This window comes from Schistocerca gregaria, chromosome 2 (assembly GCF_023897955.1).
Source record: "Schistocerca gregaria isolate iqSchGreg1 chromosome 2, iqSchGreg1.2, whole genome shotgun sequence".
NCBI classification, from domain to species: Eukaryota; Metazoa; Arthropoda; class Insecta; order Orthoptera; family Acrididae; genus Schistocerca; species Schistocerca gregaria.
In genome coordinates this window covers 714,919,387-714,945,072 of record NC_064921.1, presented here as the reverse complement: position 1 = coordinate 714,945,072, position 25,686 = coordinate 714,919,387, and the positions used below count along the sequence as shown (strand labels likewise).

The 25,686-nt window shown below is 47.4% G+C and overlaps 4 non-coding genes across 4 annotated transcripts; 2 read left to right on the top strand and 2 right to left on the bottom strand.

Annotated features, from left to right (window-relative positions):
* The first annotated feature begins 12,636 nt into the window (after positions 1-12,636).
* Trnav-uac (transfer RNA valine (anticodon UAC)) lies at positions 12,637-12,709 on the top strand. Its single transcript has one exon. It is a non-coding gene; the product is annotated as a tRNA-Val (tRNA).
* Positions 12,710-13,344: 635 nt separating this feature from the next.
* Positions 13,345-13,416, bottom strand: Trnap-ugg (transfer RNA proline (anticodon UGG)). The gene has a single exon. It is a non-coding gene; the product is annotated as a tRNA-Pro (tRNA).
* Positions 13,417-21,280: 7,864 nt separating this feature from the next.
* Positions 21,281-21,353, top strand: Trnav-uac (transfer RNA valine (anticodon UAC)). The gene has a single exon. It is a non-coding gene; the product is annotated as a tRNA-Val (tRNA).
* A 635-nt stretch (positions 21,354-21,988) lies between these two features.
* Positions 21,989-22,060, bottom strand: Trnap-ugg (transfer RNA proline (anticodon UGG)). The gene has a single exon. It is a non-coding gene; the product is annotated as a tRNA-Pro (tRNA).
* Positions 22,061-25,686: the final 3,626 nt, after the last annotated feature.

The following is a 25,686-nucleotide window of genomic DNA, read 5'->3' as shown; positions in this document are numbered from 1 at the left end:
CGATCATATAGTACCATAAATCGAGGACGTCTTTGTCTCCATCGCGGTATATGTAGTGTATCGCCATTCCTCGTACCCAATTAACCGCATTCATCCGGGTCATAGGGAAATAGACAGCGTCGGGATGAAAGAGTTCTTGGGGTAAAATCGAAACGTAGGGGCGGCGGAGCAGGAAAGCCAGGATCTGGCGGATCAGTTTCCAGCACTCACGCGCGGGGCCACAGTTCAGTCTATGTTCGTCCGTGTCTAACGTCGTGCAACGGGGGCACACAGGGTCGTCAATTAGGTGAATGGCATGCAGCCGTTGTCGGGTTGGAAGTTTCTCGTTAACGACCACATACCACGTCGACCGCACGAAAGTAGACAGGAACGGCGCGTGGATGGCTCGCCATACTCGTGGCCAGTCGACCGTAGGGTGGCGCCGTACAATGTCGTTATCCGGAGTCCAGTGCTGGAGAGCACTATAATAAGTCTTCGCTGTCGGATTCCGTGCCTCCGATATAACCCGCAACACATAGCTATGCTCTACGAAAAACGTTCTAATGTGTGACAGCGAGGGCGATAAATGTCCAACTGGTACCGGTGGGTACAGCGTACGTGGGGCCACTTCTTCAATCAGTAGGCCTGGGAGACTGGCTGTTGGTGAAAGCCAGAGTCGCCTCATGGAACGGAGATACAGTGCCAGCGCTCTGTGCTTGACGTGAGTGAGTCCAACACCGCCTTTGTCGAAGGGTAAAGTAAGCGTAACAAAACGGATCTTGAAAACAGCACCATCGTTCACCACGTGTCCAAACACTGCCTGTATCCTGGAAGCCATCGTGTCCGTTATCGGCAGTACATGGGCGTAATGGTTAAGGTGAGAAGCCATGTACACATTAACGTATTGGGCGCGTTGCAAAATGTTCAATGATCTGAATTTATTGAGACGAGCCTCTAAACGGAGTCTTCGTAAGACCATACGATACGTAAAGGCCGCCGTGCGTTGTATTTGTCGATGGAGTGATATCCCTAAACACTTGAGCATCGGGACCTTTGTCAGAGGTACGGCCAGACCTGCAGGCATTCCTCGTCCTAAATCCATGTAGCGTGATTTCCGAAGGTTGAGCACACTGCCTGTCACCGCCCCATACTGGTGGAGCCAGGAAAACGCCGTGTGTATTTCGTCACCAGACCGTGCTAAGAACATCACATCGTCGGCGTATGCACCACATCGAAAGGTTACGGAACGGAGGGTAAGTCCTTCTAAGCGTCGCCGTAGTCCGTGAAGAGCTGGTTCGAGGGCAACGGCGAAGAGCATGGCAGAAAGAGGACAACCTTGCCGGACGGACCTGTTGACACGGACGGGGGCGGACCGACAGCCGTTGATCATAATCCTCGTGACAGCCCCATGGATCAATCGAAGCACAACAGACGTCGTCAGACGCGGGACACCGATGTGTTCCATAACAGCACGCAGGAAACCATGGTTAACGCGGTCGAAAGCATGGTCGAAGTCCAGCGCAACAAGAGCGCCTTGGAGGCGGCAAGTTTGCATGAGCGCCACCACGTCTCTATAGGTGCTTAAAGTCGTAAACACATTAGTGTCGCCCCCGAGGCAGGTTTGATCAGTGTGAATGGCCGCCATTACCGTAGGTTTGAGCCTCTCACGGAGCATGCGTGTCAACAGCTTATAGTCAGTGTTTAGCATTGTCAAGGGGCGAAAATCAAGAGGGCGACGGCCTCCGCCGGGTTTGGGCACAGGGATCAAGAGACCCTCAGTAAAGTCAGATGGTACCTGAAAATCGGCGTCCAGGAGTTCACTGTACATCCTGACCCACATTGGGCCCATGAGATCAAAGAACCGCTTGTAAAATTCAAGAGGGAGGCCGTCAGGGCCAGGCGTTTTGTTGGGAGAGCCACGCAACAGAGCCTCTCGCAGTTCTTCCAAAGTCACCGCCGACAAGAGCGTAGCATCATCTTGTAGGTTCCGAGAGACTGGTAGGTCAGATAGGACTTCCCTGACCCCTACATTCATGTGGGACTCCCTCTCGTAAAGAAATTTATATGACTGTGTGAACGCTCGGACGATATCCATTTGTGCGTCAACGCGTCGCCCGTCCTCCGTCTCAACCTCGGTAATGAGCTGCCTCTTGCGTCTTCGGCGTTCTTGAATGATATGGTGGAGGGAAGGTCGTTCACCACGAACATCATCAGTCGTCCTCGCTCGCACCCGCACACCCGCAAGACGTACGGCGTTGATACGAAGCAATTGTGCCTTGACGCGTTGTACTGCTGATTGTCGCTCTGGCGACGGCGGTTGTACAGCCAGTTCGCGGAGCGCAGTATAGTAAAAATCAGTAGTCGCAGTATACCAGCGCGCTCGGTCGCGTCCATAGCTGACTAATGTTCGGCACAATGCGGGTTTTGCACACCGTAACCACCATTGAAGTACAGAACGGTAGGCGGGTAAACGCCGGTGGCAAGTGCTCCATGTGGACTCGACTGCGCGTCTGCAATTTATCTCATCAAGAAGGGCCACATTGAGGCGCCACGGACCCCTACTTCGGCGGACGCGCTGACGGGGAAGGGTGAGAGTACACACATATGCGAGGTGATCCGTGAACGCTGCCGGCCACATCTCAGCGTCGACAACGGCCGATCGTAGGCCGCGGGTGACGTAGACTCGATCCAAACGGCTCGCGGAGTGACTAGTAAAGTAGGTGTGTGCTCGACGGTCGCCGTGTTGGATGATCCAGGTGTCCAACAAGGCCAAGTCCTGTACAAGTGCCTGGAGTGCCGGGCAGGTGGTATAGTGTGGCTCCTGGTCGGATGGGCGGAGCACACAATTAAAATCGCCGCCTACTACCAAGTGGTCGGTATTGCCCTGGAAGAGCGGGGCTATATCTTCGGCAAAAAAGGTGCGCCGTTCTCTCCTTTTGCCGGTGCCTGAAGGAGCATATAAGTTCACCAGACGTACTGTACCAATCGTGAGTGCGACCCCCCGGGCCGACGGTAAATAGGAGACATCAGTGGCCATTATCCCTTCCCGCAGTAGAATCGCCGTACCTCCGCCGCCCACATCTGCAGGCATAGTGTAGGCGTCATATCCGTAGGCATCGAGACAGAGTCCTGATCGGACTTCTTGAAGGAAAACAACGTCCAGATCCGCAGCGCGTAACGTATCCTTCAGCATACGGGTCTTGACATCAGATGTAATGCCATTGACGTTGATCGTGGCGAGGCGGTATGCCTGGTCCATCAAGTCTCGGGAGGTGACCATGGTATGACAGGAGGGCAGTAGTCGTGACGTGGAGCGCCGGTCTTGCGAAGTGCTAGGCAGCGACGAGAGGTGCTCATGCCGTCCTAGGCGTCTGTCGCCGGCCGCGTAGACGCTGCCATCGGCATCGGTGCATCGTCTTGGTTCTGAAACGCATCCTGCAACTCCATCTCCTGCGCCCAGTCGCCCAGGGACGTTGACACCACTGGATCTCGAGAGGCAGACGGAGGCAAGGGTGCATCCCCGGTGTCGGAGCTGCGGTGATCTCCCGCATCCCCATGTGGTCCAGACCCAGCGGTAGTGGGAGAAGACGTCGGACCGTGTGAGACGGTAGGGTCGCCTGTGTCGGCGCGGTGGAGCGGTTGAGGCACTTCGTCATCCAGCGGTGTCGCCTCGGGCTGTTCTACGTCGTCGGTTGTCTTGCGCCGCTTCTTATGACGCTTGGGTGATTTCTGCTTACGCTGCCGCGCCTCTGTTTCCGACGTAGGGCAAGGGGAGGACGCTGCATCCTGTGCTTCAACTTCCATCGCACCGTCGGCGAGCCGTTGTGACGGTGCGCCGGGGTCCGACAAAAGGACATCAGTAGCATCAGCACTGAAAGACGCTTGGGGCTCCGTGGAAGCTACTGCAGGGTCCTCCAAAGCTCGCACCAATACAGTGGGGTCGTCATATACAGCTGGCGTCTCCCGTCTGGCCGCCGCAACATACGTAATCGGCAGAGAGGTCGGTGTCGACGGACGAATCTGGTCGGTCGAGGGTGTCTGCGCGAGACGGCGTTGCAGGCATTCGGTACGCATGTGTCCCGTCTGGCCACAACCGGAGCAGGTTCTCGGCTGACCGTCGTAAATAATTATTGCCCTGCAACCAGCGATCGTGAGATACGAAGGAATATGGCGATGCAGGTCAATACGGACTTGTCGCACCCCGTTAAGGACAGGGTAGGTGTCGAAGGTCTTCCATTTTTCGGCCGTGTGGCCGAGAATTGTTCCATAGGGTCGAAGAGCAAGGGTGACCAAATCCGCTGGAACTTCAAAAGGGAGCTCAAACACGCGCACATTTTGGATTCCCAATCCAGCACGTTCAAGCGTCACCACACCCACGTTTCCGTCTGAGTGGCAGAACCGATAACCTGCCGTCGAGCGTCTGAGAAGTTTGTCACATGCTTCGTCGTCAGTGAACTTAAGATATACGACGCTGGAGACAATAGATAAGTGGATACCGATCAGCTCGTTAGGATCAACATGTACCACATCGCGTAAAAAACGCTCTACTTCGTGGGCCTTGGGTCTAGAGTACGTAGTGTCGAACTGCAGCTTGATCGTGGCTTTCCGATACGAAAGAGCCATCGTGTGTCAGGAACGTGACGGCAATACGTAACACTAGCGCCCGGCGCGGTAAACAACAACACACCCGGAAACGCGACACGGAGCGGCCGGGACGTACCGCACCGCTCCACAGCCAAAGGCCGACTGTACCCCTAGACCAACGAGCCACTTGCCGGTGGCAGTGAAGGTAATCCCAAGCAGTCCAGCTCCGAGGAACACTAACTTTCATGTAAATCAGAAAGAAAAGCGCTTTCTGAAGGCAGCGCCCACCACTGATGGAAAGAATATTAAAGGCAATGAATGTAGAGTGAATAATTTCATCGCGCTCTGCAGATGAACAGACGGTGGTGTTTCACTTTCGTCATGTGCTTTCTTAGCATCAAGGGAAGGCAAATGCACTAAACAAAAGAACACCGGGAATCCGAAACACCAACTCATAACGAAAAGATAGCGGAATATACTGCAAGCAAAACTTCCAAACACGACTCCTGAAGGCGTCGGTGCCTTAAGAATTATTCCGTGCAGCAATGATCATCTACGAAGAGCCAACTGTATGTGTCGCTCCACCACGCAACTTTTTTTGATATCGTTTTACCTAAATTTCCATTACCTGTTCGTTACAAGAATACCGTGTGGCTTTCAACTGGTCTGCTTCGTCCAGCAGCGATAGTAGTAACTAAACCGACCACAGTATCATTAAAAGTAGGTCAGACACAAAAGTCGGAGTTGCTCTGTAGCTCATGTTATTCTGCTTTCAAATGCAATTGTATGGCTGGGAGTAGGGGCGTACTCCTGTAATGCAGGCGTCCGGGAGGCCGTTTCTGTGGGAGACATCTGGGAACAACTACAGACACGGCCGTTTCATTAGCTCAGGAACGACCGCGATGCTCTTATCGAGCTCTGCAGATTGACCGGACTGCAGTGCGGAATTTTCTGCTAGTGGTGGCTCGGGGTTAAGAGAAGTCGGGAGGTGTGAGCAAAACTACATCGGGAAACCGAAACAGACGACTCATAACGAAAAGATTGCGCAATGTACTGCAAAAGCAAACGTTGGAGAAGACGAACTCTGAAGCCGTCGGTGCTTTAACAATCATTCCGTGCAGCAACGATAATCTGGGAAGAGCGAAGGGTGGGTTCCGCTCGACCACACAACAAATTTTATATAATGTTCTACTTGTTCTAAATTTGCGTTTCCAGATCATCAGTAAAATACTGTGTGATTTACACCTGGCTTGCTTCTTCCAAAAGCGATATTAAGAAATACATCGACTGCAACGTCATTAGGGGTCGCGGGTCCGGGCGCCGGCGCGCCAGCGGCGGCCTGTCGGGGCTGCTGGTGCCTCCATGTAGAGCTACCGCTGGGCCCGGGCTCCTTGCCGCTAACGAAGTGATTGCTTTTGCTGACATCATATGCAATAGCGACTGCGCGAATTGACGGTAGATCGTACGGAAAGCAAGAGTAGCTGATGCTACCGAGGACTAGGCCGCGAGCTTGTCCGACGACTTCTTGGGCTCTTATTCGTGGTGGCATTCAGACAGGCAAGGGTGCTGTCGCTTGTTGCGTACGAATGCGAAATACCTGCATTGTGCGTTTCCGCAAAGTGATTTTTACGCCAAAGTTGTGATCGTCCTGCAAGTTGTGTCACATGTGGATCTCAGAGCTTAGCAGTTTCCGTGGTGTAGCGGTTATCACGTCTGCCTAACAGGCAGAAGGTCTCCGTTTCGATTCCGGGCGTAATCACTTTTTCGTCGCACTCAACAAGACACTTGCTACAATCTCTACTGTGAACATTTAAATCAATTTCAAACGTCCAACCACCAGGCTGCAGATGGCTCAAATGATACGTGAAACTCTTTCAGAACCGGCTACTTGGTTTTTGTGCTTACCTGGAGGGCAGGAAATGCGCGGAACAGCCGCCGGCATGCCGGTAGTCGCCACACGTTTGCACAAAACGCAAGGGCTCGTCCGGGATTTGAACCCGGGACCTCCTGCACCCGAAGCAGGAATCATACTTTTTTTTTTTTTTTTTTTTTTTTTTTTTTTTTTTTTTTTTTTTTTTTTTTTTTTTTTTTGGGCCTCCCTTCTCCCCACACAGCCCATCCATTCGCTCTCCTTTTATGCCTTCTTCGGCGAGCTTCTATGCTATATCGACTGATTTTTTTTTTCAAATTTACTGTGACAGTTAGGGAAATGAAATGATGTTTGGCTTCTTCGCCATGTGAGGCTTCTCCTCCGTAGAACTGAAAATTGAAAATTTAAGGCTTCTTGGGAATTAATAAATTGTCACTCTTGCTTCATACTGAAAAAAATTAAACAAAAATAGAAAGATTGTAACTGAGGAACACGTGCAAGAAGCTTCCACTGCATTGTGTGTAACGAAACCACCTTCCGATATTACCGAGATCCTGGAAAATCATCATAGATGAAAGTAGTTGCTGGAGATATGGGGTTCATCCAGCAGTAAGTGTGAAGCCGTAGTGCCGTTTCGGGGTTCTGTCCGAGGCCTTCACGGCTACCGTAGCGGCCCTGGGGCACACGAAGTCCCCACCGTACTTCACCCTCAACAGCGATCCCCTACTTTGGCCTGTGACTACATTTTTCGTAGACGAGGGCTATTAAGATGTTTATCCAATCCCTTGTCTCTGAAACAGAATGTGTAACATGTTACCAAAAGTTTTTTTGTGGTCCCTGCGCGTACATATCTGATAATATTTTGCTCGTTCGTATAATTCGTATTCTAAAACACGGTCATTGCCGTGTTCAGATATAACGTAATGTACATAATTGCCAAACAACCACAACACAGCATTGGTTTTCTGGACAGGGAAGAAAACACCATCGGGGAAGAGTAATTTTTCAACATTGATGTCAGTACTAACAGTTCTGGTTATAAAGGCTACCCGCCGTTGGAGTCCCCTCCATATTTCGGCGTATCCGCCACAGAGAAAGCGGTGGATCAATGTGTCAACTGCGTCACATCGGGTGCACACAATCGTGTCACTAAGACCAATGGAGTGCAACTTTTCGTTAGTGGAAACTACGTTATTAACAACTCGGTACCAGGTTGCCTGAATGTCGGAAGACAGTTCACGATTACTAATATTTTTCCAAATTCTTTTCCAGTCTTTGTCGGGATATCTGCACTCCATTTTGTTGACATGTTCTTTCGTTGTTAAGAGTTCCATTAATTTCCTGCAAGTCCTTGATTGTGGATTCGTGACAATACTGTCCATGTAGCTAATCTCTAAAAAGAACTGGCGAATATATTTCAATTTATAATTAATTCCGCCTATATTTATGGGTGGACGTAAATTTTCTGGCTGTAGGAGTCGATACAGCCTGGCTGTAATACTATGTGGATGTTTTTCTATAATTTGTAGGGTCCTCTTTATATATAACGCCGTAGTCTTCCGCCATATATCTGTTAAACCTAGGCCACCTTCAGCGGAAGGTAACGTAACTGTACCGACTGCTACTCTAAAAATATTCCCTGTCCATATAAATTGGCAAATGATACTCATTATACGTTTGGCAATGGGTTTCGAAACTGGCAATATTTGACCTATATATATAGCTTTTGATAAAATGGACCAATTAATTATTCTGATTCGTTGTTTAATGTTCAGATGTCTGGTCTGATTGAGTATTGTGGCTCCTCTGATTGTATCCAGTACTTTCTTCCAATTGTAGGTCATGGTCTGAAGCGGACATCGGTAAAAGGTGACACCCAGAGCGGTGTGACGATCGACGGAGCGTGCCCATTCCAAACGGACATCTTGAAGACCTTTAAGATTTAAAAACGAACTCTTCACCTCGTTAACCCTAGCGCCTGTAGCTTCACAAAAGATCTGAATATTCGTAGTTAATTTCTCTAAATCTTCGTTACTACGAATAACCACTCCAACGTCATCAGCATATGCATTGGTGACGTTGTTAACGCCAGATATCGTGATGCCCTCAAGATCGACATCGAGTCTCCTTAGTAAAGGCTCCAGTGCAACAACATACAGGAGCATTGACAAAGGACTTCCCTGCGGGACGCCGTTGCGAATTTCAATGGGTGGAGTGAAATGCCCATTTACAGACACTTGTGTTTGGATGCCTTCAACAATGTTAATTAAAACTTGCACAAAATGTTGACTAAAACCCACATAGGTCAACGTTCTGAACAAAACTAAGTGGTTGACCCTGTCAAAAGCCTTTGAGAAGTCGATAAAGGCAAGGCCTCCTGGTGAGGATGACGTTGCAAAAATTGCAGAGACATCCCTATATTCACAAACAGTTTTAAAAATATTCCGCCCCGAGAGACAGGTTTGGTGGTCACCTATGATCTTCTCCATTAGAGGTCTCAGTCTTTCCTTCAGTACACGTGCAATTATTTTATAATCCGAGTTCATCAAACATATTGGTCTCAATTGATTGAGATCTTTAACTGTCGCGTTCCTTCCCTTTGGTATTAGCACAGTTACGCTTTCTTTGAACTCGCGTGGAACAGTAACACCTTGCAACACTTCATTTATCACTTCTGTGAATTGATTACCGATGAGAGGCCAAAATTTACAATAAAACTCTACAGGCAAGCCATCAGGCCCTGGGGACTTACGGGTAGGCGAATATTTAAGTATATCAAACACCTCCTCACATGTGATCGCAGTGGTAAGGGACACATTGTCCTCGTCATTGATAACGTTGTCGATACCTGTAGTTCGTAGCAAATCGTTCGCACAGTCTAGATTATACCGGGTATCAGTATATAACGTACGATAAAATCCATAAACTGCATTTAAAATGTCAGAGTGTTCCGTCAGCACCCGGTTATCGCCGACTCTAAGACAAGCAATAAACGCTCGTCTTCTATTTCTTTCATGTTCGAGTAAGTGGTACAGCGATGCGTTTTCGTCCTCCACCGTTGTCGGGACACGAGATTTAATTTTTAAACCCTCCAGCTGTTGTCGCTTAAGACTTATGAGGTGAGCCTTGATCTTCTTTATTTCAATGAAAACCTCATCAGTCATCTGCTCAGCTGATAGTTCCCTTAAGCATGTATAGTAAAATTCAACGGTATTGCGAGTCCACATCGCTCGCTCCCTCCCGTAAGCTATTAGGGATGATCTCAATTTCTTTTTAGCACATGAGGTCCACCACACAAGGCGAGAGCTGTATTTATGGCGCATACGTAGAGCAGCCAGCCATACCTCCGCAACTGTTCTTGATAGGCCACCCTCGAACAACATATGGGTATTCAGCTTCCATAAGGGGCGACCCCAATACGTTCCTTGCTTCTGAAACCGAATGCTGCATTTCACTGCGAGATGGTCCGAAAAGGTAGTGGGAATTACTTCGATACTACTGATTTTATTTTCCAGGTTTGCTGTGACGTATATTCTGTCTATTCTGCTTTGCGAGCGACTACTGATGTACGTAAATTTGACTAACGTGGGGTATTTGCTTTCCCACACGTCTGTCCACTTCATGTTTGTCACCAAAGCCGCCAGTTCCCTGGAGAAGTTAAAATTTGGTCGCTGATCCTTTTTGTGAAGTACACAATTAAAGTCACCACCGATTAAAGCTTCCGCCGGATTCCCCTTAAGTAAATAGACCATATCGTTCTTAAAAAAATTAGCCCTATCATCTCTAGCGTTGTTACCAGAGGGGACATATACATTTAAAACAGTAGTAGTAAAAATTTTACAACTGATGCCCCTCCCATTTTCTAACAGACAGATATCCTTCACATCAATACCATCTTTGACAAGGATCGCAGTCCCACATGTGGCTTCCGGTGCAATATTTAAAATCTCTTGAAAACCTGGGACATAAAAGTTGTGGACATTAAATTCCTGTAGGAGGGCTATATCAGTATCCGACTGGTAAAGGAAATCTTTTAAAGAAGCGACTTTCGTTTCACTGCGAATCCGATTTATATTGATCGTGGTCACATTATATGTCAGTGCCGTTGGCATAGGTGCAGGTAAAAGAAATTGGCTAATGAAGTATACCCCATGCAGAGTCACGTCTGTACCATTCCATTCTGTCTGTCAGAAAGAAAAATAGACATTAAAAAAAAAAATTAAATGCCACTAGCATGTGTCAGGTCCATCTCCATTCCGTGGTCGGTGCGATCTTCTTGGGCATCGGCCCAATCAAGTCCTTTTCCTGAGACAGTTCGGTCTAAATCCATAGTAGTGCCGGTCTGCAAACCTGCGACGCCAAGCGGTGCGCGAGGTTGTTGTTGAAGATCATCTGCATCGGCACGACTCATCTCCGCTTCAGTACACTCGTTAACTCGTGCTACTGGGCATTGTTCTCGTAGTCGTTCATTATCCCTTAAATGTTTTAACTTTTCCCGCAATGCAGGAGCTAAACTCTCTGCTGCTTTGTGTGCCAATCTCCTCTTCTTGCCTTTCTTCGAAGATCTCTTCGGCGATCTAGCAGGAGATGAAGTTTGCGACCTGTCAGGAGAAGTACCGGATGATACGTCTGACGTCGCCTGTTCCTTTTTTCGGACAAAAGTCCGCGTATCGCATTCCATAACGGCAGAAGGAGGCGCATCTTTTTCCATGGCTCCCACTGGTAGCAACCCAGTCTCCAATTCTACACTATCGCTCGTTGTGGTTTCCTTGACGCAAGTGTCTTCTGTGGGCGCCAACGTGAAACCAATGTCCAGATTGCTATCTTCGTTCATAGTTCCCGCAGAGTGGATGCCTGGAGCGTCCACTCCTCGGAAGCTAGTGGCAATATCCTCACGTTGGTGGGAATCCTGACGACGCAAGGAAACCTCCGTTGCGGGTATTTGGGGATCTTCGGCCGAGTCCGCGGAAGAACGAGCAACCACAGTGGGAGAGTTGGAAACAGTTGGCGTCGGCATAGATTCGAGGGGCGCGGAGCTGATCGGCAGACCATCCGCAAATCTAGAGCTTGAAGCCGGAGTATCATCGACAACCGCCCGCGAGGCAGCAGGCTCCCCGCGCACAGGCGGCACCGACTCGCCTCGGCTGCGGAAGTCAGCAGCGGCAGCGTATGACAACTTCATACCAACAACAGGGCCGGGACTCGGCAACTCGTCACGCGGTAACTGCGGGACACGCCTCCGTGAACATTCTGCACGAATGTGTTCCGTGGAATTGCATAAAGCGCAAGTCCGCGGTTGCCCATCATAGATAATCAAAGCACGATACCCACAAATATTAAGATAAGAGGGGACATGCTTCTGTAATTCAATCTTAATTTGCCTTACGCCGTTCAAGACAGGAAACATATGAGCTTCAGAACACCTTTCTGCCACATTGGAAATAATTCTGCCATAAGGCCGAAGGGCAACATTAAGTTCTTCGGGCGGAATTTCAAAAGGGAGCTCAAACACTCTGATCGTACGAATCCCGTACCCAGCATGACTAACAGCAACGTCACTCACATTCCCATCAGAATGATTAAACTTCACGCTACCTCCACAACGATCCACAATGGAACTACATAATTCTGGACTTTTCATCTTCAGATACACAGCATTTGTCACAAACGAGAGATAAACTCCGACAACATCATCACCGTTAATCAATACTTTTTCGATAAACCATGCTTTAATTTCAAATGCTTTAGGTCGAACGAAATTTCGATCGAAAGTAAACTTGATTGTGTCTTTCCTCAAATAATTCGACCTATTCATTCTAGAACTTCATGAATACAAGTGCAACACGAATAGCGGCTTAGCAGCACCACTAACCTCAAACGCAGCGACTCAGCCTGTGTTTACTACAGCCAGACGTCCAGCTCCGCCACACGTCCGTCCCGCTCGGCGGCTGACTCGCAACTGAGCCCCTAGACCAACGAGCCTTCTCGATGCACATGACTATCGCCTCCGTTCTTGGTATCACCGTGCAGAGCTGCTGCTCACCCAGCGTTCTCCCTGGCTGTTGCGGTTTGATTGTTTTTATCGTTGTCTTTTACTATAGCAACTTCTAGAATCGGACGGAGCTCGTAGCCGATGCCCTTGCTTACGCAGGAAAAATCTGTTGGAGCTACGGTTTTCCAGGTAGTACACCGGCAAAACCGTCGTTTCCGTGGTGTAGCGGTTATCACGTCTGCTTTACACGCAGAAGGTCCCCGGTTCGATCCCGGGCGGAAGCACGACTTTTTTTAAACCCGTTTTCGGATTCCATTTCCGAGATAACGTCACGTCTGCGTGTGCGGGATAATAAATGTCGTGTGCTACACCGATATCGCCTCATTTTACTGTCAAATGCTCTTGCTCCCATAGTGCACCGGTATTCAGTAACTCAGAACGCTCGTAGCTCCATTCTGGCCTGCAAAATTTAGTATCCATTTCTTCAAGACTACTTCAAGTTCGCTTCATACTGGCTTTCCTGATCTCTTTGCACTCGCCTTGTCACAACTCTGTTGAAGTGTGAACGTAACTAATAGTGAGAAACTCTTAACTACGCTCAGTCTTGTATCCCACTCTTTGGTTGACGTTGTCGCTAATCAGATGAAGGTAGACTGCTCCACGATTGAGCTTCGTCTCCACTCACGGTGCACACGTTCTGCAAAGACAACCTTTGTTTTCCGTTGCATGCAAGATTACTGTCGGCTCTTCTACAGAAATCGACCTATGTAATTTACTGGTATCAGATTCTTGCCATATCAAACGGTCCCTTCATGACCGTAGGGCCACACACAGCGTGCTGCGGCACGCATCTGTTCTTCATTGCAGAGCTACAAACGTGGGTGAGCTCCACCTACTCTCCAGCACGGTCAAAACGGTAGGGCTCGTCCGGGATTTGAACCCGGGACCTCCTGCACCCAAAGCAGGAATCATACCCCTAGACCAACGAGCCACTTGCCGGTGGCAGTGAAGGTAATCCCAAGCAGTCCAGCTCCGAGGAACACTAACTTTCATGTAAATCAGAAAGAAAAGAGCTTTCTGAAGGCAGCGCCCACCACTGATGGAAAGAATATTAAAGGCAATGAATGTAGAGTGAATAATTTCATCGCGCTCTGCAAATGAACATACGGTGGTGTTTCACTTTCGTCATGTGCTTTCTTAGCATCAAGGGAAGGCAAATGCACTAAACAAAAGAACACCGGGAATCCGAAACACCAACTCATAACGAAAAGATAGCGGAATATACTGCAAGCAAAACTTCCAAACACGACTCCTGAAGGCGTCGGTGCCTTAAGAATTATTCCGTGCAGCAATGATCATCTACGAAGAGCCAACTGTATGTGTCGCTCCACCACGCAACTTTTTTTGATATCGTTTTACCTAAATTTCCATTACCTGTTCGTTACAAGAATACCGTGTGGCTTTCAACTGGTCTGCTTCGTCCAGCAGCGATAGTAGTAACTAAACCGACCACAGTATCATTAAAAGTAGGTCAGACACAAAAGTCGGAGTTGCTCTGTAGCTCATGTTATTCTGCTTTCAAATGCAATTGTATGGCTGGGAGTAGGGGCGTACTCCTGTAATGCAGGCGTCCGGGAGGCCGTTTCTGTGGGAGACATCTGGGAACAACTACAGACACGGCCGTTTCATTAGCTCAGGAACGACCGCGATGCTCTTATCGAGCTCTGCAGATTGACCGGACTGCAGTGCGGAATTTTCTGCTAGTGGTGGCTCGGGGTTAAGAGAAGTCGGGAGGTGTGAGCAAAACTACATCGGGAAACCGAAACAGACGACTCATAACGAAAAGATTGCGCAATGTACTGCAAAAGCAAACGTTGGAGAAGACGAACTCTGAAGCCGTCGGTGCTTTAACAATCATTCCGTGCAGCAACGATAATCTGGGAAGAGCGAAGGGTGGGTTCCGCTCGACCACACAACAAATTTTATATAATGTTCTACTTGTTCTAAATTTGCGTTTCCAGATCATCAGTAAAATACTGTGTGATTTACACCTGTCTTGCTTCTTCCAAAAGCGATATTAAGAAATACATCGACTGCAACGTCATTAGGGGTCGCGGGTCCGGGCGCCGGCGCGCCAGCGGCGGCCTGTCGGGGCTGCTGGTGCCTCCATGTAGAGCTACCGCTGGGCCCGGGCTCCTTGCCGCTAACGAAGTGATTGCTTTTGGTGACATCATATGCAATAGCGACTGCGCGAATTGACGGTAGATCGTACGGAAAGCAAGAGTAGCTGATGCTACCGAGGACTAGGCCGCGAGCTTGTCCGACGACTTCTTGGGCTCTTATTCGTGGTGGCATTCAGACAGGCAAGGGTGCTGTCGCTTGTTGCGTACGAATGCGAAATACCTGCATTGTGCGTTTCCGCAAAGTGATTTTTACGCCAAAGTTGTGATCGTCCTGCAAGTTGTGTCACATGTGGATCTCAGAGCTTAGCAGTTTCCGTGGTGTAGCGGTTATCACGTCTGCCTAACAGGCAGAAGGTCTCCGTTTCGATTCCGGGCGTAATCACTTTTTCGTCGCACTCAACAAGACACTTGCTACAATCTCTACTGTGAACATTTAAATCAATTTCAAACGTCCAACCACCAGGCTGCAGATGGCTCAAATGATACGTGAAACTCTTTCAGAACCGGCTACTTGGTTTCTGTGCTTACCTGGAGGGCAGGAAATGCGCGGAACAGCCGCCGGCATGCCGGTAGTCGCCACACGTTTGCACAAAACGCAAGGGCTCGTCCGGGATTTGAACCCGGGACCTCCTGCACCCGAAGCAGGAATCATACTTTTTTTTTTTTTTTTTTTTTTTTTTTTTTTTTTTTGGGCCTCCCTTCTCCCCACACAGCCCATCCATTCGCTCTCCTTTTATGCCTTCTTCGGCGAGCTTCTATGCTATATCGACTGATTTTTTTTTTCAAATTTACTGTGACAGTTAGGGAAATGAAATGATGTTTGGCTTCTTCGCCATGTGAGGCTTCTCCTCCGTAGAACTGAAAATTGAAAATTTAAGGCTTCTTGGGAATTAATAAATTGTCACTCTTGCTTCATACTGAAAAAAATTAAACAAAAATAGAAAGATTGTAACTGAGGAACACGTGCAAGAAGCTTCCACTGCATTGTGTGTAACGAAACCACCTTCCGATATTACCGAGATCCTGGAAAATCATCATAGATGAAAGTAGTTGCTGGAGATATGGGGTTCATCCAGCAGTAAGTGTGAAGCCGTAGTGCCGTTTCGGGGTTCTGTCCGAGGCCTTCACGGCTACCGTAGCGGCCCTGGGGCACACGAAGTCCCCACCGTACTTCACCCTCAACAGCGATCCCCTACTTTGGCCTGTGACTACATTTTTCGTAGACGAGGGCTATTAAGATGTTTATCCAATCCCTTGTCTCTGAAACAGAATGTGTAACATGTTACCAAAAGTTTTTTTGTGGTCCCTGCGCGTACATATCTGATAATATTTTGCTCGTTCGTATAATTCGTATTCTAAAACACGGTCATTGCCGTGTTCAGATATAACGTAATGTACATAATTGCCAAACAACCACAACACAGCATTGGTTTTCTGGACAGGGAAGAAAACACCATCGGGGAAGAGTAATTTTTCAACATTGATGTCAGTACTAACAGTTCTGGTTATAAAGGCTACCCGCCGTTGGAGTCCCCTCCATATTTCGGCGTATCCGCCACAGAGAAAGCGGTGGATCAATGTGTCAACTGCGTCACATCGGGTGCACACAATCGTGTCACTAAGACCAATGGAGTGCAACTTTTCGTTAGTGGAAACTACGTTATTAACAACTCGGTACCAGGTTGCCTGAATGTCGGAAGACAGTTCACGATTACTAATATTTTTCCAAATTCTTTTCCAGTCTTTGTCGGGATATCTGCACTCCATTTTGTTGACATGTTCTTTCGTTGTTAAGAGTTCCATTAATTTCCTGCAAGTCCTTGATTGTGGATTCGTGACAATACTGTCCATGTAGCTAATCTCTAAAAAGAACTGGCGAATATATTTCAATTTATAATTAATTCCGCCTATATTTATGGGTGGACGTAAATTTTCTGGCTGTAGGAGTCGATACAGCCTGGCTGTAATACTATGTGGATGTTTTTCTATAATTTGTAGGGTCCTCTTTATATATAACGCCGTAGTCTTCCGCCATATATCTGTTAAACCTAGGCCACCTTCAGCGGAAGGTAACGTAACTGTACCGACTGCTACTCTAAAAATATTCCCTGTCCATATAAATTGGCAAATGATACTCATTATACGTTTGGCAATGGGTTTCGAAACTGGCAATATTTGACCTATATATATAGCTTTTGATAAAATGGACCAATTAATTATTCTGATTCGTTGTTTAATGTTCAGATGTCTGGTCTGATTGAGTATTGTGGCTCCTCTGATTGTATCCAGTACTTTCTTCCAATTGTAGGTCATGGTCTGAAGCGGACATCGGTAAAAGGTGACACCCAGAGCGGTGTGACGATCGACGGAGCGTGCCCATTCCAAACGGACATCTTGAAGACCTTTAAGATTTAAAAACGAACTCTTCACCTCGTTAACCCTAGCGCCTGTAGCTTCACAAAAGATCTGAATATTCGTAGTTAATTTCTCTAAATCTTCGTTACTACGAATAACCACTCCAACGTCATCAGCATATGCATTGGTGACGTTGTTAACGCCAGATATCGTGATGCCCTCAAGATCGACATCGAGTCTCCTTAGTAAAGGCTCCAGTGCAACAACATACAGGAGCATTGACAAAGGACTTCCCTGCGGGACGCCGTTGCGAATTTCAATGGGTGGAGTGAAATGCCCATTTACAGACACTTGTGTTTGGATGCCTTCAACAATGTTAATTAAAACTTGCACAAAATGTTGACTAAAACCCACATAGGTCAACGTTCTGAACAAAACTAAGTGGTTGACCCTGTCAAAAGCCTTTGAGAAGTCGATAAAGGCAAGGCCTCCTGGTGAGGATGACGTTGCAAAAATTGCAGAGACATCCCTATATTCACAAACAGTTTTAAAAATATTCCGCCCCGAGAGACAGGTTTGGTGGTCACCTATGATCTTCTCCATTAGAGGTCTCAGTCTTTCCTTCAGTACACGTGCAATTATTTTATAATCCGAGTTCATCAAACATATTGGTCTCAATTGATTGAGATCTTTAACTGTCGCGTTCCTTCCCTTTGGTATTAGCACAGTTACGCTTTCTTTGAACTCGCGTGGAACAGTAACACCTTGCAACACTTCATTTATCACTTCTGTGAATTGATTACCGATGAGAGGCCAAAATTTACAATAAAACTCTACAGGCAAGCCATCAGGCCCTGGGGACTTACGGGTAGGCGAATATTTAAGTATATCAAACACCTCCTCACATGTGATCGCAGTGGTAAGGGACACATTGTCCTCGTCATTGATAACGTTGTCGATACCTGTAGTTCGTAGCAAATCGTTCGCACAGTCTAGATTATACCGGGTATCAGTATATAACGTACGATAAAATCCATAAACTGCATTTAAAATGTCAGAGTGTTCCGTCAGCACCCGGTTATCGCCGACTCTAAGACAAGCAATAAACGCTCGTCTTCTATTTCTTTCATGTTCGAGTAAGTGGTACAGCGATGCGTTTTCGTCCTCCACCGTTGTCGGGACACGAGATTTAATTTTTAAACCCTCCAGCTGTTGTCGCTTAAGACTTATGAGGTGAGCCTTGATCTTCTTTATTTCAATGAAAACCTCATCAGTCATCTGCTCAGCTGATAGTTCCCTTAAGCATGTATAGTAAAATTCAACGGTATTGCGAGTCCACATCGCTCGCTCCCTCCCGTAAGCTATTAGGGATGATCTCAATTTCTTTTTAGCACATGAGGTCCACCACACAAGGCGAGAGCTGTATTTATGGCGCATACGTAGAGCAGCCAGCCATACCTCCGCAACTGTTCTTGATAGGCCACCCTCGAACAACATATGGGTATTCAGCTTCCATAAGGGGCGACCCCAATACGTTCCTTGCTTCTGAAACCGAATGCTGCATTTCACTGCGAGATGGTCCGAAAAGGTAGTGGGAATTACTTCGATACTACTGATTTTATTTTCCAGGTTTGCTGTGACGTATATTCTGTCTATTCTGCTTTGCGAGCGACTACTGATGTACGTAAATTTGACTAACGTGGGGTATTTGCTTTCCCACACGTCTGTCCACTTCATGTTTGTCACCAAAGCCGCCAGTTCCCTGGAGAAGTTAAAATTTGGTCGCTGATCCTTTTTGTGAAGTACACAATTAAAGTCACCACCGATTAAAGCTTCCGCCGGATTCCCCTTAAGTAAATAGACCATATCGTTCTTAAAAAAATTAGCCCTATCATCTCTAGCGTTGTTACCAGAGGGGACATATACATTTAAAACAGTAGTAGTAAAAATTTTACAACTGATGCCCCTCCCATTTTCTAACAGACAGATATCCTTCACATCAATACCATCTTTGACAAGGATCGCAGTCCCACATGTGGCTTCCGGTGCAATATTTAAAATCTCTTGAAAACCTGGGACATAAAAGTTGTGGACATTAAATTCCTGTAGGAGGGCTATATCAGTATCCGACTGGTAAAGGAAATCTTTTAAAGAAGCGACTTTCGTTTCACTGCGAATCCGATTTATATTGATCGTGGTCACATTATATGTCAGTGCCGTTGGCATAGGTGCAGGTAAAAGAAATTGGCTAATGAAGTATACCCCATGCAGAGTCACGTCTGTACCATTCCATTCTGTCTGTCAGAAAGAAAAATAGACATTAAAAAAAAAAATTAAATGCCACTAGCATGTGTCAGGTCCATCTCCATTCCGTGGTCGGTGCGATCTTCTTGGGCATCGGCCCAATCAAGTCCTTTTCCTGAGACAGTTCGGTCTAAATCCATAGTAGTGCCGGTCTGCAAACCTGCGACGCCAAGCGGTGCGCGAGGTTGTTGTTGAAGATCATCTGCATCGGCACGACTCATCTCCGCTTCAGTACACTCGTTAACTCGTGCTACTGGGCATTGTTCTCGTAGTCGTTCATTATCCCTTAAATGTTTTAACTTTTCCCGCAATGCAGGAGCTAAACTCTCTGCTGCTTTGTGTGCCAATCTCCTCTTCTTGCCTTTCTTCGAAGATCTCTTCGGCGATCTAGCAGGAGATGAAGTTTGCGACCTGTCAGGAGAAGTACCGGATGATACGTCTGACGTCGCCTGTTACTTTTTTCGGACAAAAGTCCGCGTATCGCATTCCACAACGGCAGAAGGAGGCGCATCTTTTTCCATGGCTCCCACTGGTAGCAACCCAGTCTCCAATTCTACACTATCGCTCGTTGTGGTTTCCTTGACGCAAGTGCCTTCTGTGGGCGCCAACGTGAAACCAATGTCCAGATTGCTATCTTCGTTCATAGTTCCCGCAGAGTGGATGCCTGGAGCGTCCACTCCTCGGAAGCTAGTGGCAATATCCTCACGTTGGTGGGAATCCTGACGACGCAAGGAAACCTCCGTTGCGGGTATTTGGGGATCTTCGGCCGAGTCCGCGGAAGAACGAGCAACCACAGCGGGAGAGTTGGAAACAGTTGGCGTCGGCATAGATTCGAGGGGCGCGGAGCTGATCGGCAGACCATCCGCAAATCTAGAGCTTGAAGCCGGAGTATCATCGACAACCGCCCGCGAGGCAGCAGGCTCCCCGCGCACAGGCGGCACCGACTCGCCTCGGCTGCGGAAGTCAGCAGCGGCAGCGTATGACAACTTCATACCAACAACAGGGCCGGGACTCGGCAACTCGTCACGCGGTAACTGCGGGACACGCCTCCGTGAACATTCTGCACGAATGTGTTCCGTGGAATTGCATAAAGCGCAAGTCCGCGGTTGCCCATCATAGATAATCAAAGCACGATACCCACAAATATTAAGATAAGAGGGGACATGCTTCTGTAATTCAATCTTAATTTGCCTTACGCCGTTCAAGACAGGAAACATATGAGCTTCAGACCACCTTTCTGCCACATTGGAAATAATTCTGCCATAAGGCCGAAGGGCAACATTAAGTTCTTCGGGCGGAATTTCAAAAGGGAGCTCAAACACTCTGATCGTACGAATCCCGTACCCAGCATGACTAACAGCAACGTCACTCACATTCCCATCAGAATGATTAAACTTCACGCTACCTCCACAACGATCCACAATGGAACTACATAATTCTGGACTTTTCATCTTCAGATACACAGCATTTGTCACAAACGAGAGATAAACTCCGACAACATCATCACCGTTAATCAATACTTTTTCGATAAACCATGCTTTAATTTCAAATGCTTTGGGTCGAACGAAATTTCGATCGAAAGTAAACTTGATTGTGTCTTTCCTCAAATAATTCGACCTATTCATTCTAAAACTTCATGAATACAAGTGCAACACGAATAGCGGCTTAGCAGCACCACTAACCTCAAACGCAGCGACTCAGCCTGTGTTTACTACAGCCAGACGTCCAGCTCCGCCACACGTCCGTCCCGCTCGGCGGCTGACTCGCAACTGAGCCCCTAGACCAACGAGCCTTCTCGATGCACATGACTATCGCCTCCGTTCTTGGTATCACCGTGCAGAGCTGCTGCTCACCCAGCGTTCTCCCTGGCTGTTGCGGTTTGATTGTTTTTATCGTTGTCTTTTACTATAGCAACTTCTAGAATCGGACGGAGCTCGTAGCCGATGCCCTTGCTTACGCAGGAAAAATCTGTTGGAGCTACGGTTTTCCAGGTAGTACACCGGCAAAACCGTCGTTTCCGTGGTGTAGCGGTTATCACGTCTGCTTTACACGCAGAAGGTCCCCGGTTCGATCCCGGGCGGAAGCACGACTTTTTTTAAACCCGTTTTCGGATTCCATTTCCGAGATAACGTCACGTCTGCGTGTGCGGGATAATAAATGTCGTGTGCTACACCGATATCGCCTCATTTTACTGTCAAATGCTCTTGCTCCCATAGTGCACCGGTATTCAGTAACTCAGAACGCTCGTAGCTCCATTCTGGCCTGCAAAATTTACTATCCATTTCTTCAAGACTACTTCAAGTTCGCTTCATACTGGCTTTCCTGATCTCTTTGCACTCGCCTTGTCACAACTCTGTTGAAGTGTGAACGTAACTAATAGTGAGAAACTCTTAACTACGCTCAGTCTTGTATCCCACTCTTTGGTTGACGTTGTCGCTAATCAGATGAAGGTAGACTGCTCCACGATTGAGCTTCGTCTCCACTCACGGTGCACACGTTCTGCAAAGACAACCTTTGTTTTCCGTTGCATGCAAGATTACTGTCGGCTCTTCTACAGAAATCGACCTATGTAATTTACTGGTATCAGATTCTTGCCATATCAAACGGTCCCTTCATGACCGTAGGGCCACACACAGCGTGCTGCGGCACGCATCTGTTCTTCATTGCAGAGCTACAAACGTGGGTGAGCTCCACCTACTCTCCAGCACGGTCAAAACGGTAGGGCTCGTCCGGGATTTGAACCCGGGACCTCCTGCACCCAAAGCAGGAATCATACCCCTAGACCAACGAGCCACTTGCCGGTGGCAGTGAAGGTAATCCCAAGCAGTCCAGCTCCGAGGAACACTAACTTTCATGTAAATCAGAAAGAAAAGCGCTTTCTGAAGGCAGCGCCCACCACTGATGGAAAGAATATTAAAGGCAATGAATGTAGAGTGAATAATTTCATCGCGCTCTGCAGATGAACAGACGGTGGTGTTTCACTTTCGTCATGTGCTTTCTTAGCATCAAGGGAAGGCAAATGCACTAAACAAAAGAACACCGGGAATCCGAAACACCAACTCATAACGAAAAGATAGCGGAATATACTGCAAGCAAAACTTCCAAACACGACTCCTGAAGGCGTCGGTGCCTTAAGAATTATTCCGTGCAGCAATGATCATCTACGAAGAGCCAACTGTATGTGTCGCTCCACCACGCAACTTTTTTTGATATCGTTTTACCTAAATTTCCATTACCTGTTCGTTACAAGAATACCGTGTGGCTTTCAACTGGTCTGCTTCGTCCAGCAGCGATAGTAGTAACTAAACCGACCACAGTATCATTAAAAGTAGGTCAGACACAAAAGTCGGAGTTGCTCTGTAGCTCATGTTATTCTGCTTTCAAATGCAATTGTATGGCTGGGAGTAGGGGCGTACTCCTGTAATGCAGGCGTCCGGGAGGCCGTTTCTGTGGGAGACATCTGGGAACAACTACAGACACGGCCGTTTCATTAGCTCAGGAACGACCGCGATGCTCTTATCGAGCTCTGCAGATTGACCGGACTGCAGTGCGGAATTTTCTGCTAGTGGTGGCTCGGGGTTAAGAGAAGTCGGGAGGTGTGAGCAAAACTACATCGGGAAACCGAAACAGACGACTCATAACGAAAAGATTGCGCAATGTACTGCAAAAGCAAACGTTGGAGAAGACGAACTCTGAAGCCGTCGGTGCTTTAACAATCATTCCGTGCAGCAACGATAATCTGGGAAGAGCGAAGGGTGGGTTCCGCTCGACCACACAACAAATTTTATATAATGTTCTACTTGTTCTAAATTTGCGTTTCCAGATCATCAGTAAAATACTGTGTGATTTACACCTGGCTTGCTTCTTCCAAAAGCGATATTAAGAAATACATCGACTGCAACGTCATTAGGGGTCGCGGGTCCGGGCGCCGGCGCGCCAGCGGCGGCCTGTCGGGGCTGCTGGTGCCTCCATGTAGAGCTACCGCTGGGCCCGGGCTCCTTGCCGCTAACGAAGTGATTGCTTTTGGTGACATCATATGCAATAGGGACTGCGCGAATTGACGGTAGCTCGTACGGAAAGCAAGAGTAGCTGATGCTACCGAGGACTCGGCCGCGAGCTTGTCCGACGACTTCTTGGGCTCTTATTCGTGGTGGCATTCAGACAGGCAAGGGTGCTGTCGCTTGTTGCGTACGAATGCGAAATACCTGCATTGTGCGTTTCCGCAAAGTGATTTTTACGCCAAAGTTGTGATCGTCCTGCAAGTTGTGTCACATGTGGATCTCAGAGCTTAGCAGTTTCCGTGGTGTAGCGGTTATCACGTCTGCCTAACAGGCAGAAGGTCTCCGTTTCGATTCCCGGCGTAATCACTTTTTCGTCGCACTCAACAAGACACTTGCTACAATCTCTACTGTGAACATTTAAATCAATTTCAAACGTCCAACCACCAGGCTGCAGATGGCTCAAATGATACGTGAAACTCTTTCAGAACCGGCTACTTGGTTTCTGTGCTTACCTGGAGGGCAGGAAATGCGCGGAACAGCCGCCGGCATGCCGGTAGTCGCCACACGTTTGCACAAAACGCAAGGGCTCGTCCGGGATTTGAACCCGGGACCTCCTGCACCCGAAGCAGGAATCATACTTTTTTTTTTTTTTTTTTTTTTTTTTTTTTTTTTTTTTTTTTTTTTTTTTTTTTTTTTTTGGGCCTCCCTTCTCCCCACACAGCCCATCCATTCGCTCTCCTTTTATGCCTTCTTCGGCGAGCTTCTATGCTATATCGACTGATTTTTTTTTTCAAATTTACTGTGACAGTTAGGGAAATGAAATGATGTTTGGCTTCTTCGCCATGTGAGGCTTCTCCTCCGTAGAACTGAAAATTGAAAATTTAAGGCTTCTTGGGAATTAATAAATTGTCACTCTTGCTTCATACTGAAAAAAATTAAACAAAAATAGAAAGATTGTAACTGAGGAACACGTGCAAGAAGCTTCCACTGCATTGTGTGTAACGAAACCACCTTCCGATATTACCGAGATCCTGGAAAATCATCATAGATGAAAGTAGTTGCTGGAGATATGGGGTTCATCCAGCAGTAAGTGTGAAGCCGTAGTGCCGTTTCGGGGTTCTGTCCGAGGCCTTCACGGCTACCGTAGCGGCCCTGGGGCACACGAAGTCCCCACCGTACTTCACCCTCAACAGCGATCCCCTACTTTGGCCTGTGACTACATTTTTCGTAGACGAGGGCTATTAAGATGTTTATCCAATCCCTTGTCTCTGAAACAGAATGTGTAACATGTTACCAAAAGTTTTTTTGTGGTCCCTGCGCGTACATATCTGATAATATTTTGCTCGTTCGTATAATTCGTATTCTAAAACACGGTCATTGCCGTGTTCAGATATAACGTAATGTACATAATTGCCAAACAACCACAACACAGCATTGGTTTTCTGGACAGGGAAGAAAACACCATCGGGGAAGAGTAATTTTTCAACATTGATGTCAGTACTAACAGTTCTGGTTATAAAGGCTACCCGCCGTTGGAGTCCCCTCCATATTTCGGCGTATCCGCCACAGAGAAAGCGGTGGATCAATGTGTCAACTGCGTCACATCGGGTGCACACAATCGTGTCACTAAGACCAATGGAGTGCAACTTTTCGTTAGTGGAAACTACGTTATTAACAACTCGGTACCAGGTTGCCTGAATGTCGGAAGACAGTTCACGATTACTAATATTTTTCCAAATTCTTTTCCAGTCTTTGTCGGGATATCTGCACTCCATTTTGTTGACATGTTCTTTCGTTGTTAAGAGTTCCATTAATTTCCTGCAAGTCCTTGATTGTGGATTCGTGACAATACTGTCCATGTAGCTAATCTCTAAAAAGAACTGGCGAATATATTTCAATTTATAATTAATTCCGCCTATATTTATGGGTGGACGTAAATTTTCTGGCTGTAGGAGTCGATACAGCCTGGCTGTAATACTATGTGGATGTTTTTCTATAATTTGTAGGGTCCTCTTTATATATAACGCCGTAGTCTTCCGCCATATATCTGTTAAACCTAGGCCACCTTCAGCGGAAGGTAACGTAACTGTACCGACTGCTACTCTAAAAATATTCCCTGTCCATATAAATTGGCAAATGATACTCATTATACGTTTGGCAATGGGTTTCGAAACTGGCAATATTTGACCTATATATATAGCTTTTGATAAAATGGACCAATTAATTATTCTGATTCGTTGTTTAATGTTCAGATGTCTGGTCTGATTGAGTATTGTGGCTCCTCTGATTGTATCCAGTACTTTCTTCCAATTGTAGGTCATGGTCTGAAGCGGACATCGGTAAAAGGTGACACCCAGAGCGGTGTGACGATCGACGGAGCGTGCCCATTCCAAACGGACATCTTGAAGACCTTTAAGA